Source organism: Alligator mississippiensis, chromosome 6 (genome assembly GCF_030867095.1).
Source record: "Alligator mississippiensis isolate rAllMis1 chromosome 6, rAllMis1, whole genome shotgun sequence".
Lineage (NCBI taxonomy): Eukaryota > Metazoa > Chordata > Crocodylia > Alligatoridae > Alligator > Alligator mississippiensis.
This window is the reverse complement of record NC_081829.1, coordinates 94,032,400-94,048,119: the sequence shown is the minus strand read 5'-3', so window position 1 is coordinate 94,048,119 and position 15,720 is coordinate 94,032,400. Positions and strand designations below refer to the sequence as shown.

General features: G+C 42.3%; 1 long non-coding RNA gene across 1 annotated transcript in view; it reads right to left on the bottom strand.

Annotated features, from left to right (window-relative positions):
* The window catches only part of LOC132251104 (uncharacterized), a 151,150-nt gene that overhangs the window by 37,414 nt on the left and 98,016 nt on the right, over window positions 1–15,720 (bottom strand). The window contains exon 3 of the long non-coding RNA XR_009462892.1: window positions 6,477–6,557. This is a non-coding gene — a long non-coding RNA (uncharacterized LOC132251104). The remainder of the gene's footprint in view (window positions 1–6,476; window positions 6,558–15,720) is intronic.

Below are 15,720 nucleotides of genomic sequence, written 5' to 3'. Positions count from 1 at the left end.
TCAATTCTTTTTAATAAACTTTGTGTGTGTGAGGGCAATACAGAAGAAATCAATATGGTATTAAAAAAGAAAAAAAAAAAAACCCAACAACAACCCTATTACCCATTCATGTATTCAAATACAGTCCTTGGTCTTAATTAAAATAAAACTGCCGAAACCTTGGGGGAAGCCCACACTTACTAGTCTTAGTTTAATTATTATTATAATTAATTATTTATTCTAAGGAGCAATTTAAAAAAAGGCACAGCTTTCAAAAATGTAATTCAAGTTGCAATGAAATCAGAATGGGAAGCGCTCGTATATAAAGTAATTCCACTGCTTCTGTACATCTTAATGTATAAGTGAAAATTCTGGTTAGACTCCCCAAAAAAGATCTGTAATTTGCTTGGACAATTAAAATACCCAGGCATGTAGACTGATAGCTAGCTAGGGAATGAAAGTCTTGATTGCATGGGGGATTGGTAATGGGAAATGGACTCTCATCTTTAGGCTCTTGGCTCTACTGTAGTGGAGGATGCTAGTAATAGAAAATCAGGTGCATCCAGTGGTGCAGATGTTTGTCCCCACCTGTCCACTTTATGCTGGGTAGCTCAATTGCCAGGTTTAGGCAGCTACTCAGGGATGTTCTGCATTGGGAAGTCTTTATGGTATAAAACAAAGAGGGCTAAACTGCAATGCCCTTGCACGGATGTTCTCCAGGTGGTAGAAGGGCTCCTTTGGGCACCTGAATATAGATGACACTGGGCTGCTGTAACTTGTGTCAGAGACCACCCCCAAATCCCCACACCTGCACATATGCTCCCAGATCAGGAGGAAATAAACCTGGACATGTCTGATTAAACCTAAAGATCTCCAGCCCCACCTCTAGCAATATTATGAGTCTGGGAACTTTCAAAAAGAATCTGCAATAAATCATATATTCCTAATAATCTGAGAGTTATTTATTGGTCTTCCTAAGGTGGAGAGTCAGCCTCAGTCCACTGATAAGCAAACAGGTATCCAAAACCTCCAAACAACACTACAGTCACCTTTTGCGTTAATTGACTAAGATTATTAGGGCTGTGCAAAGCTTTGGTTCCTGATTCAATTTGGCAGAGATTTGGCCCGATTCAGTGGTCAAATCTCCAAATCTGAATCGAATCAGAGGACCCTTTAATCTCTCCAAATTGAATCGGAACGCTCCAAACTGATTTGGAGAGATTCGGAAATATTCAAAGATTCCTGCATAGAAACAGCTCTAAATGCTTTTTCTACATACCTCTAGGTAGCAGGGGCTTGTGAATGCTGTGATGCTGGGGCGGACGGAGCGTGCCACAGAAGCACGGGGGGTCCCCAGCATGCTCGGCAGCAGACCTGGAAGTGGACCAGGATCACTTCTGGTCCACTTCCAGGTCCGCCAGGGAGCGTGCAGGGGTGCCCCCCCGGCTCAGTGACTGGTGTCTCCTGGGTCTGGGGGGGCACCCGGGGTCCTCCTGCAGCTGATTGCCGAGCCGGGAGGGTGCAGGGCAGCCCCCTGGTGCACTCCCCGGCAGACCCAGAAGTGGATCGGAAGTACTTCTGGTCCAATTCCAGGTTCATCACAAGCACGTGGAGGGCCCCCTGCACTCCTGCAGGATGCTCCACGTGCCCCAGCATTGCAGCAATCACAAGCCATGCCTGGTACCTTGACGTATGTAGGAAAACCATTTAAAGCTGTGCCTGTGTCCAAATTGCTGATTCTCTGAATCAGCATCGAATCTTCAGATTTGGATTCAGCCGAATCGAAAAGGGACAGTGATCCAAATCAACAAGTTGAATTACTGTCCCTGTTTCAGGCAGAATCTGGATCAAATATGGCCTGCTTTGCACACCCCTAAAGATTATCCTCCTGACCACAGACGTGCTCCCACTAGAGCAAGGACAAAGGAGATGAAAACAGCACAGCACAAGGAAGTTTATACGGTTTGTCAGTAGCTGCCCTTTGTCTGCTTGACCTGCCATTAATCAGATCCATCTCAAGCTCTCAGCCTATTATCTTCTGCAAGCCCTACATATACTTTAGTTAAAATGAGAGAAGGAAACAAGATGCTGTCCTCAGCTAGGTATACAAACCTGGCTAGCGCTACTGCTTTATGATCTGGATGTAAACAGCCTTTTGCTCCATAACAACTTTAAAATCATTTTTTAAGTGGGACTGGACAAGCGAGTGAGTCTAGCAATCAATTGTATTTTACTGATGTGTTCAGTGAACAAGACTGGACAGTGTGAAGCACGTTGTAGAGAGCAAGCCAATATTTTTTTTCTAGATTAGTGTTCGGCAAAACAACCCCTGGGGCTCCTCTTTTTGCTGGTTAATACATATCAAAATATGATCAACTCTCATTTTTCTAGCACATCTCTAACTCTCGGCCCAGTGGTGGGACTAATCCATTAACTGAAGGCAAAAATGGTTAATGAAGCCTTGCATAGACAAATATCCCCTTGAAAACTTCAGAATATCGACCCAATTATCTGCAATGAGGCTGTGCCATAATGAAAAGAATTTGGCAGGTTTCTGCTCAACCTTTCTTAGACTCAAGGCTCCCTTCTATCACTTTTCTGAATTTAGTAGCACCCCATTTCAAAAACCAATTTATTTGTAACAGTGCATACAAAATAGTATGACTGCAAACTAGTCTCTTGTGCTTTGTCTGGCAGTTTTATCTTCTTCAGAAAGTCTGAGACTGTTTTCCTCGAGAATTTAGAAGCCTTTAAAAATATTCTAGGCTCTTTTTATCCAAAAGTCTGGGCTTCACAGAGAAAAGGTGCTGCAATTTCCTTGCTACTGTACTGTAAATTAGATCCATTTAGGGTGCTGCACAATATTAGCACGGTTAGGTGGGCAAATACCTATGCATTATTCACAAGATAAGCCCAGAGATTTCAAATAGGAATCCATAGTGTCTAAAACATTCAGACCTGGTGTGGGCTTTCTGAGCCTGATTAGTTCATTTTTCACCATGGACAATGCATGCAAGATTGGGAAATGACTCATCTGTGTACCAAGTAAAGCCCATAGCTAGAGAGGTTTCATTGTAGGCTCAGCTTACCTACTTCCAGTCTTGTTTTAAAACCACTACTTTAACTTGTGCTCGCTTCAGAGTCAACACAAAGACTCATGTTTCATTACAAGTTCATTACCTGGTTCATCCACCTTTTACTTTTGTATAAGAAACGGGTCTATCACATCAGCTGCATTTTATTAATTAAAAAGTTAGCCCTTGTTAACCACAATGAATAACAACTCACAGGAGTGGATGCTTGCCACTGCCTACCATAAAGTGGCAGCATGACGTGTGTGAGAAGATTTGATCGGAGCTAATTTTGAATGTGTTGTCTGAAGATGTATAAGCAACTTTCTAGTGCGGCTGCCTTCACTAATAATAGTGGGAAATGCCTCCTTTTAGTCTTTTTTTTTTATTAAAAAAAAAAAAAAAAGAATAGAGCAATTCTTGTCTTGCAAAGAACCAGGCTGCATTTGATGCTGTGGATTCTTCTTTGAAATCTCTGGGTTTACCTTGTAAATCATATGTGGTGTTGCATACCTAGCAGTGCTCATGTTGTGGCGCATGTCAATGGACCTCACAGCCGCCCAGCTGAGACTCACTGTGCTAAGGACTCATCGTGCAATGTCAGTCTGGGGTGGCATGTATGTTTGTATCTGGTAGAGTAGAGAAAAGAGACGATAAAGCAGAACTCTGTTTCAATTGCACTATTATTTAGGGGGGGAAAAAAAGCCAAATGACTGCAATTCCACTGCAGTTACAAAAACTCTGGTTGCTGTGTTTCCAGTTTTTCCCCGGGAGATTAGAATCAGCATTTAAACCATTCCTCACCCTTTGGTTTGAAGAACAATCAGCTTTGTGTATCTCTTATTTTATGCCTACTGTACCATGTCTCCCTGAAGCTTTTGTAATTCAATATTAAAGAAATTAAATATGCTTGCAATTACAGTCTATTATTCATATGAACCATTCATACCTGACTTAATGGTATTTCATTCTCCAGGCTCATATTAATACATTAGTCTTGTTTTTCCTTTTGCTTAACAGCAAAATCAGGTCAATTAAATAATTTCAGCTGCAGATTTTGAATGACATTCTTAACTTTAAAAACTTTCCTTTTTTATAGAAATCTATACTTCTCCTATACACTCTGCTACACTTTAAAGCACCATGTGATTTGTATTATTATACACATTATACCTCCCTCTTTTGTTTGAACTCTATGGGGTTTGGGGATTTTTATCCCATGTTGGTCTTACAAGGAAAATGTCCAGATGGAACAGCAGAATAAAGAGACCCTTTAAGACTGACTAAGATAGGTGCTGTTGGTGGTACATCATCTATTTACCAGGGAGAATATGCCTTCTACTACATAATGCATGAAAGAGAAGACAGACCCTGCTAAACAAAAAGCTAAACAGTTGGTAATGTAGAAAATGAGATGAGCTAGGGAATTAAGAGGTGGAGATGAACTGGTGAGGAGGGTTATTTTTTTAAATCATAAACTAGTGTATTAAGATGTACGTTTTTAAAAGTTTCCTGTATGACAAAATTTAGGCACATCACAGGGTTGCTGGCCCCTTTAAGTAAATCAGGTTCCCATCCCCTTATCAAGAAGGAGTTTGGCTGGGATGATGTAGTTGGGGATGTTCTTGCTTTGAGCAGGGAGTTGGTTGGACTAGAGGTGACCTCCTGAGGTCCCTTCTACCCTAACTTACTATGCTTCTATGATTCATCTCACCTGGCCCTCATTAGGAGGATGGGATGCCACCTGAGACAAGTAACAAGAGGAAACAAGAAGAGTTAGACATCTACTTGAGCTCTCTGGAGGAGGTAGCTAGTTGGGAGCTGGCACTGAGATCTCTGTTGAGGTTTCCGACAAAGAACAGCTGGCTGGCGTCTTGGGAGAGCTGCCAAGAAGATTACCTGTGGGTCCTCCTCAACTGGGGAGGCTGAACCTAGAAAGATCAGCTGAAGGATTGATTGGCTTATTGATTTCCTGATGCTGAGAAGCTAGAAAATTAGGGTAGATCAGAGGCAGGAGAGACATAAAGGGGGTTGCCTCATATTCCGGAGAGCTAAAGTTTGAGGGCCAGGAGCAGCTATGGGGTTGATGGAGGGGCTTCTCTAAGCTACAGAGCTAGAGTCAAAAACCTGAGCAGAGCTAGGGAGAGCCCCTGAGGGGCCTGTCTGACCAGCTCAGGTGAGAGAAGTAACAAGTCTGGAAAGCCTAGCAAGTCCCTGGTGGAAAGACGAAGTGAAGAAGCCACGGGGAAGAGATGGTTGATGCCAGGAACTAAGGAAGAGCTCTGGGAGCAGCAAATATGCTGCAATGGAGGGTATTTCAATTGATGGGACTCTTTAAGACTATGTGCACTACTGTACCTAGACTCCTGGCAGACTCTAGTGAAAAACAGATTGAAAAATAAGATTGAAATTCCAAGTTTCAACCCGTTCTAATCAAAATCCTATTTAATTGCTAGCTTTACAGATGCAGATGTTGGAGCAGGTTCCACAGCCTATTTGTAGAAATATCTCATCAATGGCACTATTTCCCCTAAGATCAGGAGCTGAGAGGAAAGTAATGAGGTGTAGAGCCCATGCAATAAGAATCCAGGTCCACATAAATCAGGGCTTGTGTTCAAATAAACCAGGTTCAAATAAACCGATGAATAAACCCTATTTTAAACCATCCCCCTGAAACAAGTGTGTATATGGATAATATTTAATGTAGTTAGGGCCTGAATGGTGCTAACTCACTTGAAATAAGTGACTGGATGTGACGTCAGATCTTTAGTTATTGCCTGTCCAAAATGTTTTGTGGCCTCCCTAGTTTCTCTTCTTAGCTACACCAATGTTAGTTGAGCAAAAGCAAGCATAATATGAAAATGAAGAATAGCCACCATTAAACTACATTCCTGTTGTTCAGCAAAAAACAAAGGTTACTGTGTGCATCTTGGATAACGTTTCTAGGTAGTCCCCTTAACAAGAAAAACCACAGACTTCACTTTAAATCAAACTCTCCACTTGACCTTTGCTTGCACATGGGTGTACAAAATAAACTTATCTTCTGTTTAACTCGTGCACAGAGCTTTTGCCAGAGGAGAGATTGCCTAACAATAAAGCCCATCAGAACAGACTTTCCTATGGAAAGTGATGGGCTCACCAATGCTTAAGATAGATATAACTATACTGGGCAAAGTGCTGGAGAACCAAGCATAGAGATAAAATTGCCTTCAAGGTATAGGCAAAATAAGCTAATGTTCCTAGGTTTTCCAGCATGATTTACATTTGGCCATCAGGAGAACAGGTTTAAGTTTGTACTAGGTTTTCCCCTTACCAAAACTTATTTAGGCACTGCCATTTGCCTTCCTCGTTATAAGCTTTGTCACAAGAACAAGCTGTAGAGATAGGTAATACCTCCCCTTTAATAGGAAATTATATTACACTGACCTTTTCAATGTTTTGTAATTTGATTTCCCGGAGATTCCCGTTCTCTTCTATTTGCTTCTGAGGAAGAGGTGCGGTGGACAGCTGATAATTAAAAGTATATGGCAAAAGTTAAAGTGTAGCACTGCTGCTGTTCCCAAACTACACTGGGATCTAAAAGGCTGGTATACAACACTGCATTAAAGCAATGCAACCAGGGTTTGGAATAATATTCAATGTACAGATGAATGAAAAAAACATGCTAGTATTAACTTCTGCTAATTTTTTTATAGCTACTATCAGGGGGACATGCCATGGGCTTTTAGCTGCTACTAAGCTAATCAATCACCCCCCATTTTTCCCCTACAGAATACAGGATATTCATAAAATATTTGTAATTAACAACCAAGTCAAACCTATTGTCTATTTTTCCTTCTATTTTCAGAGCCAGGGCACATATTTTAAATGGCTTTTTTTCAGTGTTAAAAAAAAAAAAAAGAGATGAAACATTTCAAGAATAAACTTGTTTCCGTGTCGCGCACAGAATATTTGCTATGGATTCGTTTGCTGATGCTCATGCGGCATCTGATGGCGGAGGGCTGTTATCTCACCGGGAGTTCCCGAAAACGTGGAGACCTTGCAGATGCACAGTGCTAAGGCAAGAATGAGAAGTGTAGCGGCCACTGAGCCCTGTGGAAAAGCGCTGTGTGGGCTTCTCTGCTGAACAGCGAGCGCAGGGCAAGAGCACAAGCAATGCTTTGTCTTAGCTATTAAACAAGGCTAGTGTTAATCTTTTCTTTGGAAACCCCAAATCTCTAAGGAACATAAGGCTTTTCAGTGGAAGTTAATGGGTAATTAGTCATGGCTTGTAGGTTCTTGGATAACAAACCAAGCTGTTTGAGCTCTACTTACAATTAGCTTTATTAACTGCTTTGTAGCAATGCTAGTATCTATTGCCCCTAGAATTCCCTTTTCTTACGACTAAGGATATCTTCAGTAGAGCTGGAGACATACTTGTTGAGCGTTTCACTTTCTACAAACTATTGGAAAGTTTGATGTTCCCAAAGGTCAGCCTGGTTATGCCTTTATCTGATAGCTACTACTGAGCTTTTTCCCTAGCCCCTGCTTTATTTTAAGTCAGAAAAAAACAATCAGCTTTGCATTGCTAATCAGGCAAACTAGCCGAGGTTGAAGATGAGGCGGAAGAAAGCTGCTTGCTCTGAGAACATAAGAACCGCGATTTGCTGGGTCAGACCACAGGTCCAGTTTTGCCCAGTATCCTGTGTTACGCAGTGGCAGAGTGGATGCTGAAAGGGAGAACAAACGGGGGATGATCAGGGGTTTTTCCACTGTTCCTTTCATATTTGCAGTCATTTAAGGTGTAGGAAGTTTTGAGTCAAGAGGCTGGACCCCTAAATCTTGTGCTCAACAGCTACCGATGCCCCTTTCCTCCAAGAATTTGCCCAACAGATTTTTGAATCTGACTGAACTGTCAGCTTCCACCATCTATCTGCCCAAAGTATAATTCTGGGTTGAAAAAAAAAATGCATGGCACATAAAGGACTTCATTTTCCCATCTGTTAAATAGAAATTACAATCTCAGAGCAACCAAAGTTGCATCCAGTCACAGTGTGCTTGTGCATCAGAACAGCAATAAGCTTCTCCCCCAACTCCCTCACTCTCCTTTCACGTCGACAGAGATGCCTGGTATATTGTGGCCTTTTATAAGGGACGATTTCAATGAAAATAGGATTTAAGCCAATATTGGTAAAAGCCTTTATCTGACCATAGAAATTCTTTGCTTTAGGTAGTCAAAAAAAAATTGTCTACCCTACCTCATTGAATGCACTGGCTTATAATGAAAACAAGCCCTACTTTATATTGGATTTTGTCAGGGATACCAACCCACAGTGTTAATGTCCCTTTGAGACAGACTGTGCTGGTGTAGAGTGAGGATGCAGAACTGAAGAGACTCCACAGGGAATGGGTGTGTGACCTCAGGTTGGGCTAAACTGGGTAAACGGGCTAAACTGGCTTGAAGGTATCTTCATGCCTTCCTGGCCTTGGACACCCTTCCCCTCCACTCCCATGACTTAGTAGGCTGTCTGGGTTGTGCCAGCACGCCCCACAGACTCTGCCTGGGATATCTAAAATGCTGGCTGCTTTGGTCCTTCTCTAACTTGCTTCTGCTTCCTAAATACTCCTATGTTAATAGGTCCTCAGAATATAGTCTTAAGGGGTGCTTGTACACATGACGATATTACCATGCACACGTGACAAAAATTTCCCTGTGTCTGCCTGAACGATGTCACATTTTACACACATGTGAGTTTGGGGGGGGATTTAAAGGAGTTTGCATCATCACGGACTAAACCACACCCCGCTGTAGTTTAGTTTGCAACGTTGCAGCCATTAATCGGTCAGCTCGCCCCCCAGCCGTGGGAGAGGCAATCAGGCTCCGCTGAAAAAAGGGATCGGGCCTCTCACCGCTTCTGCCTTCAACAGGCACCTGCGGCCACCAGGACCATCATGTGTATACAGTGATGGAAAACTAAAACCCACCGTTTCGATTTAGGGAGCACAGAATGCAACCCCGAAGGACTAAACCCCCATCATGTGTACACGCAAGGCAAGTACATGCCTGCCATCTTCCACAGTGCCTGCACCAGAGCAATCTTTTCTTTATAGAGCTCCCTTAAGCCTCTCTGTCCCTTTTACCCATCAGCAAGAGGCCAGAACTGGGTTGATAATCCTGCTCTCTGTGGGGTTTTGGGTTTTTTTTTACCTTAACTGTATTAACTTGCTCCCTTTGTCCAAGTCTTTTGCAGGAATTCCTGATGTGCTTCATAAAGCTACAAGTAATGAACAATTTATTTAAGGTACTGCTAGTTAGATGTGGTCTCTGGAATACCTCTGGAACTAGAGAGACAAACCCAGCATGATTCAGGGTCATTTCAGACTTTGGGAGTAGCTGCTTTTGATGATACCTTTGCAGCAGTGTGGGGGAAGAGGAAAGTTCTTCCCAGAAGATGAGTCTCGCTTTTGTTTTAAAATACATTTTGTTCTTCGTGGCTGGGCACAGGCAGAAGTCAATGCCATTGGGGTTGCAGGAAAGAATCCACTCTCTTTCAAGTCAGATCAGGGTTGAAGCTGACTATCAGCTACCCGAAGCCAAGTACAGCTAAAGAAAAGAGAGAGAGAGAGAGTGCAGGCCCCTGCGTAGACTGAAGCAGATTCCTTGTAAGAAATCAACACAAATGGTTGAAACCCCTCGTCTGGGACTGAGCGGTAGGATTATTAAAAATCTATATCTATAGATATAGATATATAATTGCCCCCAGGTATATTTGTTGTGGGGGCTGGGAGGGACGAGAGCAGAAGGAGAAGACTGTCATCCCTTGGAACAAGCCGGAGACAGCAGTAACGAAAGACAAAAGCCCTGCATTGTTTGTCTTGAAAATTGTCCATATACTTTGTAAACCGGGGAAATAAATAATAGCCAACATAACTATGGTTTTGCATGATTAGGAGGATCCTACACTAGATGCCTGATCCAACTGCCTAGGAATCCCTTCCCACAATGTCTGGAGAAGCATCAACACATCCTTGGGTTCCTACTTCCCTCTGCTCCATGTATACGAATGTTACATGGGGTTTACATGGTTTCCTCTAGTCTGTCTTACTGCCCACACCTTGAGGAATGAAACACCGCTGCCGGCAGGACTTGGGTGTCAATGGAAAAAAGATACTAGATTTGCTGTTTCGAGATTCTTCCCTTCTCTCATTGTAAGAAAGAAACCATTTGTTCTTTCAACTGAATTTTTGTAGGGACGCTGCTCTAAGTTGGGAGGTGTGTGTGGAGGGGAATCGGCTCCTCCTTTGCAACGATTACTCATTTGCAAAATAGCCAATGTTTCAGAGGACAGGAAACAATTAAAAAAAACCTAATGATCATGTGCTATAGCTTGTGGGGTTACAGTTTTCCAATAAGAAGAAAACTCAGGATTTTTTTTCATTCATCCTTAACCTAGATAAAAGCTAAATCACACCCACACACACACCCAACCCACCCAAGTCTGTCTCCCAACACCTCTCCTCCTCCAGCCCATTTGCAATGTTATGAAGTGAGAACCTGAGCCTTACTTTTCCTTTCTGTTGAGGGCACACTGACTGCTACCTGATCTAACTACAACCATTCGCAGAAATAAAACCAGGACTTAATCCCATAGGTTGGATCGGAAAGCTCAAATGCAGTATTTGTGGTTAATAAAGTATTGGCTGTGCATGAGTTGTCTGGGGGTGAGGACTCTGAACTTGCATGCAATATGAAAACCGTTTGATGTGCCTGCAGCGGCTTTGATACCAGGAGATGGCAAAGGATAAATCTTTCTTCCTTCTTTGAAAGAAGAACGTATCCATCTGCCATTTGTTAATAGAGTTTGCCCAGAGGTTTTACTGACTGCCCAGAAGCTTTTCAATGAAGTTGTAGAGGGAAGTGGTAGGAAGCCTGGATTTATTTGTGCCCCACCCCACAGTCTTTAGGTATGAGGGGTTTTTTGCTACTGAGCTTCATGCATTTATTTCCTGGTATGACTGTAAAGCACTGTGCACAGAGGTATAGATTTCCATCAACCTGGAAAGCAAAGATAGTGTGTGATCCAATAGCCCATTTATTTAAAAAGTAGATTTTTTTTACTTAATAATCTATCCTTTGTGGCTTTATAAAAGTTCTTTAGGTATCTGGAGGGATTTTCAAGGGCTTTGATCTTCCCAGGGGTTAAAGTCTGGTTGTTTCTGGAAATCCCATTAGAACATTTCTGCCTCTGCTTCAGATACATGGCCTTATGGGTGGCATAATGCAATGCTAGCTTTGACTTTGCTGTCCCGTGTACTGGAAACAACAAAACACAGGGCAATGCAATGTAGAGGCACCTGAATCAGCAACACAACTGCACACCTGGGCATACCTCAGCAATTAGCATTGCTGATAACCAGGGCTTATGAGCCCAGACAGTATTACACTGACGCAGCGTATACTGAGCTACAACATGCACGACTGGCTTAGGTATTTCTGCATATTGCTGCTTGGTACTATCCAGATGTATACCCTAAATGGTTTGGGAACTTTGCTGTTTCTTGCCTATATTTTGTTTCATCTGGCCTCAGTTTCTGGAGACAAAGAGAGACAAGCAGGCTTTCCTGAGAGTTTCTTTGTCCTTTGAAAGAGAAACTTAATCAATGAGAAACCAGCTATACGTGACTGCTCCTAGGACTACATTCAGTCCTCCAGAAGAACTGCTTTTTTTTCCCAGTGATTGTGATTGCAGTATGCAAATTGGTCTGTGAAGTGCTCCGGGATGAAAGGCACCGCAGGAAGGTTAGCTCACTTTAACTCTCAAAAGATGCTCACGCAAGTTTGGAGAGATTTAGCTGGAGAAGGCAGGTAAAATCCAGCCTTCTGGTCCCAATGAATTGCAGGTGCTGTGCAGGGGTTGTCCCACTCACGGTCAGAGGCCCACTGCCATATTTAGGCACCCACACATTTGTCTGCCTGCTTTATCATAGAAAGTGAGGGCTGGAAGGGACCTCAGGAGGTCACATCTAGTCCAACCCCTGCTCACAGCAGGACCAGCCCCAACTACATCATCCCAGCCGAGGCTTGGTCAAGCCAGGCCTTGAAAACCTCCAAGGACTTTAACTATAGTCTCCTGGGACTTCACCCTGATTATTTTAGCAATGCTGAATCTTGTTCAGGATCTGCTGCTGAGCTCTCTCTTGGGTCGTGTCCAGATCACAAACCAACTGTGCTTGGAAGTGTTGCTCTTGGATGTACCACATTAGAGTGTGTGTGGGGGTGGGGGGTGCATGCGCTGTTCCTCCAACTACAAGCAGTGTAACCAAGTCTGAATGGGCAAGCCAATTAGCTTAGCTGAGTAACAGCACCAATTAGCCTGCCTGCAAGCTAATTGCCCCACCCTCCCCTCCAGTTCCCCCATTCTGCTCAGCTGCCACTACATTGTTTGTAGCTTGTGTAGTAATGTCTATGAAAGGGCATGGCATCTTGGAGGGCACCCCTGCCAGGCATGGTAAGCTTGTGATTTGGACATGGCATCAGGTATACTAATAGTATTGAGTCATGACCAACCAATATCCATAAAGCACAATATTATTTCCTCTGCAATGTTTTGAACCTAAAATACATCATAAAAAAAGGTTACAATCTTAAAAAAAGGGAACAAAAGGTTAATATCTTAAAAAAAGGGAACAATCCATATTCCTAGCAGCTTCCTTGGTATTACTTATTAGCCACATGGTAACCTGGTAAGTACAAATCCAAGTTCACTGTTTCCTGCTAGAATATACAATTGCCCCCAGGTATTGAGATTCCTCTGGGCATGCTTATTTGGCTGTGAGCTTGTATGTTGTGGAGTCTCCAACCTTGGAGCTTTTTAAGACTCAGCTAGACAAAGTCCTGCCTGGGATGATGTAGTTGGGGCTGGTCCTGCTTGGAGCATGGGGTTGGACTAGATGTGACCTTCTGAGGTCCCTTCCAACCCTAATACTCTATGGATTCTATGACTGTATGATAATCACCCATTGCCCTGTATTTCCAGGAACTTAAAAGATTGAAAATACTGTACAGTGATAGATTTTTAGTATCCTGTTGGTCCCCGATGTCTAACATCATAGTACAGCCTCGGCTTTTTGCAAGGTTCCAGAGTTGTCAGATCTCAATTTTTGTCTAGGCTCTTTATGGTATCTCCTGTTTTTCTTAAAGACTCAGATCCTGGAGCATCTGAGTATAGGAAACTCCATCTGCATTTCTTAGAAAAGTAAGATTTCTAGCTATAGGTTGCAGAGGAGAATAACAATGAAGGAAATGCACCTTGCAGGCTCAGAAACCAAAAAAGCAAATAAAAGAACCAAAGAATGTGTATGTATGTTTTAAAACAATTATTTTTAAGAAAAATCTTCAGGGTTGGTGGTGCTTTTTAAGTGAGGATGTGGAAGGGACTTGACTTACGATGTGCTTTTATTTTTATATTCAGACTTTTTGTACTGTTCGGTTTTTGTGTTTTGTTTGCTTCCTTTACCATCCATTGATACAAGTTAATACCATTCCAGTCCTGCAGTCCTTAGTCAAGGAAACCATCCCACTGAATTCAAATGGATGACTAAGACATAGGAACCAGAGCGCACAGGCAGTGGCTGACTGGAGTAGCTCAGCCTACACTGTATTCTTTGCCCTGTTAGTTATAAAAGTTGCCAGCTCTTAAGTGAACGCATGAATCGAGTTTAAGCATCAAGAAGGTGGGGAGGTGGGGGTGGATATACATGAAGATGCCACTTGACCCATATATATATATATAAACCCCTATCTATCTATCTATCTATCTATCTATCTATCTATCTATCTATCTATCTATCTATCTATCTATCTATCTATCTATCTATCTATCTGGGTTTATATATATATATAACCCCTCTAAACCCCTATCTATAGCTAGATAGATAGATAGGTCAAGTGGACTCTTCATGTATATCCACCCGCCTCACCTCCTCCTCCTCTATTTATATATATATATATATATATATATATATAAAAACCCTGATCTGCCACTAAAAACCAGGATAGGCATAAGGCAATGAACTTCTCTCTCCCTCTGTGTCCTGAGATGCTTTTGGAGGAAAGAGTCTAGCCATTCTTCAGACATGGAAGGCAGCATGTTGTCAACAATTAAGTCATCCAATTGATTGCAGGTCCATATATTTGAGCTGAGATGTTTCACTCTACCTGGAGTATCTTTTCATGCATTTTATCCATCTGTGAAAATGCCTTGCAACTCTCAGGGACATTATACTTAGAGCTTTTTCCTATGCGCTGTACTTCATAGCACAGAGGTAAGTAGTTTAGCAACTCCACCTGATAGTCTTCACTAAGAGGGCCCAAGGTCTGCTGCAATCATCTCTAAAGTAAACTTTGTCACCGCAGCCACTTCAAGATAATTGGATGGTTATTTCAGCTTTCTGGCATGTGTCTCTTGAAGTAACGAATTGCCATCTGGTAGCTGGTTAGGCTCTCTCAGGATAATGAGAGAAATAGTGGAGCAGAAAACTTTTAGAACAGACATTTAAGCATGGTATTAATGGGCTTGTGTAAATGACTTTGCATTGGATCAGAGAGGGTGTGTGTTCATGCGTGTGCGCACGCACACCCGCTTGTCCGCAGACAACCTGCCCAGAACAGCTCTGTAATGCTGTTGTCCTTCTATAATTGTTCTGTATGTAGAAAAACAAAATAATACACATATTAGAGGCTCTCATATGCTGGTATTTCTTTCAGCTTCAGCAGTTGTCTTTCCAGAAGTAATTCCATAGCTCTGTGTATTTTATATTATGGGGGGTTTACGGTCAAACTCATTTTTTCAGGTTCTCTCAACAATGCAAGTAAAAGCAGATGAACCTGGGTTTCTTAAGTAGAGGCCCTCATGAATCCATTTTAATGCATGTTTGAATATGGTATTTGGTACCTAAGTCGCACAGAAAGAAACCATTAAAAACACTAATTGTAAGTGGATGTTAATGCCTCCTGGTTAACTTTTGCATATAAAATTACAATCAAGCTCCTTTGAGATTCACAGCCACCCTAAAGCACTTCATTCTGGTACAGTTCACCCCGTGAAAACTCATGGGACCATGCTGAATTCAACGGGGTTGTACAGGCCTCTTTCTTAGGCCACCTAGTATATCAGCTGAAGACTCTATGCTCCTCTTTTTCCAACCCACGGACCGCTCGAGAGCACAGTGTTTTGGGGAAGTGTTTCCTAAAGTACCAAATCAAATCATATTTAAATGTATTCCACACATTCATTTCAGCAAAGTCATCATGATGCTCCATTTGTTAAACCAGTATAATTTCCTTGCAAATTCTGATCTCTTATCTCCCCACATGACCAAAAAAGAAAAGAGCGAGTTTTATGAAAGAAATATCCCTTTCAGATAGGAGTCTTCCAGAAAGGCGAGAGATGCTCCAAAGAAAATCTGGCAAACTAAACAGTTCTGTATTAAAGAGCAAAGGAGGGGGAAGGGGGAATTATTGTAATTTGAAAATTGCTCTACGGATGGGTCATTTTGCCCCCAAATGGCCAGACATCAGCTATTACCCGTTTGGTTGCTTTATGCTTCTCCTCTTTGCCAGGGGTCTGTTCTAGCTTGATTGTTCATATCCTGATCTAAAAACCATGCCTCTGTGCATATACTCCTGAGA